Here is a 1,927-nt window from a genome sequence, read left to right as displayed (position 1 = left end):
CTAACTCTGTCTCACTTGGCTGAGGGAGATCCCTCCCACGCTAAGCAAATCCCTGATTGTTCATGCTAGGACCATCAGCGAGCATGGATAAAAACTATTTTTACTCTCTGTTTCTTATTGCAACAGCCTTCCTTCAGGCATCCTCTAGGCACTGTAACTACCCAGTAGCTATCCCCAAAAGCACACTCACAAACGCTTGTGAGATTGGACATACCTAGGTATCGTACATAGCGACAGCTAACGTCAATACGATATCTGATGAAGAGATCCACGTATCCCTTCTGGGCACTGCAGTGCAGAGAGGAGGGGAGAGCTGCAAGAAGAGTATCAAAGAGCACCTAACCTCTGCGTCAGATGACAAAGAAATAATTGCCAGGCAAACTGGAGAGCACGGTGTTGACAGCTAAATGAAGCAGGTTAGACCAAGGCCCTGATTCCGCAAGGACTCGGGCACACAAATAGCTTTTTGCACATGATTGAACTCCAGGGACTATTCATGTGTGTAAAGTCGCTTTTGTACATAGATCTGGGCCCTAGGCCACATCAGGTCCCATTAGAGAGGACTGCAAGTCAGAGGTTTAGAGCTGAGTTTAGTGGGGGAAGGGGAGAGGCATATACACAACACTTAAAAACTGGTTTGTTCGTTGCCGGCAGTAGATTGGGGCTACTTTTGTAAGCCGTGCTTGCCTTAAGGCATTTTTGAGTCAGAGCCTGGATCTGGAGCATAATCTGTGCTCTGAAAACACTCGGGAATCAATAGGGGCTGCAGTGACAGCCAGCCTGGCCCTGGTCACCGGTGATAAGGTGATCACCGATAATATGGATCGTGCAGATGACGAGCTGTTACCTACGCTGCCTGCCTGGTGAAGCTCAGTCTCTCCAAACCACTTTGGGTCTGCAGCAGCCAAGGACATGAAGGAGAGCCAACGTGCTTTCCTCCGAGCTGCCAGGGTACCGCGGCACAAACACACACATCCGAAAAATGAACAGGTACCCGTTTCAAAGGGTATTTTCACGACTGTGTTCCCAAGGAAATCCTGTTTTCACTGGAATTAGAAAGCTCGAGGATTCATTGAAAAGCTGTGTGTGTTTAAACCAAGGGTCTGTGATCATTTTAGGATCTATTTCAAGGTTACCCCCTGTGAAAAGAGATGACACGGCAGTACCGCCAGCATTATTGTAGCACAAGCCTTGCGGTATAGGGTGTGTTTATTAAGTCTTCCGCTCCTGGAATCCCTTTTCCCGTGTTACAATTGAGTAATTTTCTCTTTTAAAGGCTTAAAAAGACAGTAACAAATGACTAAAAAGACACACACCCCCCTTTTTTTTGTGAATTTGGGTGGGAGGACATCTGATTTTTGATTCTGCTAGACTCATGTACTGATGTTACTAAAACGTCTTATGCTCTCTATTCAAAATGCAAGATTTTCGAAATGAAATGGTATTGCTAGCATTGACTTTCCCAGCAGAGAAGAAGGGATATTCTTGTGGTGAAGATCTTGGCTGTGGGTCAGGAACAAACCTCTCAATTTTCTTCTTTTCTACGTGCTCATGAGTTCTGTGTCAAGCCACCTGACAGGTACCGAGTCAGTACAGAGCCAAGGCCCCCGTGATGGGCTGCGGACGGGGAAGGTGTCGGTCAGAAGGGGTTGTTAGAGGGTAACTTGCCCTCTAGACCTAATGTGGTTTGATTGCCTCTCTCCCATTTCATTTCTCTCCTGATTTGCTCAGGGTGGTGGTTTCCATCAGGTTATTTGCTCTCCTAAGCCTCAATTCTCCATGTGTATATCGAGGATAATAATTTAACTTCTCTGTAAAGATTTAAACCCTTCATCTTTTCCTGTGCTTCCGTACGGTGCTTAATGTAGGGAGGCTGTGACTTCCCCATCAGGTGCTGATACAGGCCAAACCCCTGTAGCTGACTGGT

The sequence above is a fragment of the Egretta garzetta genome, unplaced genomic scaffold (assembly GCF_000687185.1).
Source record: "Egretta garzetta isolate BGI_Z169 unplaced genomic scaffold, ASM68718v1 scaffold469, whole genome shotgun sequence".
Lineage (NCBI taxonomy): Eukaryota > Metazoa > Chordata > Aves > Pelecaniformes > Ardeidae > Egretta > Egretta garzetta.
This window is presented reverse-complemented; position numbering follows the sequence as displayed.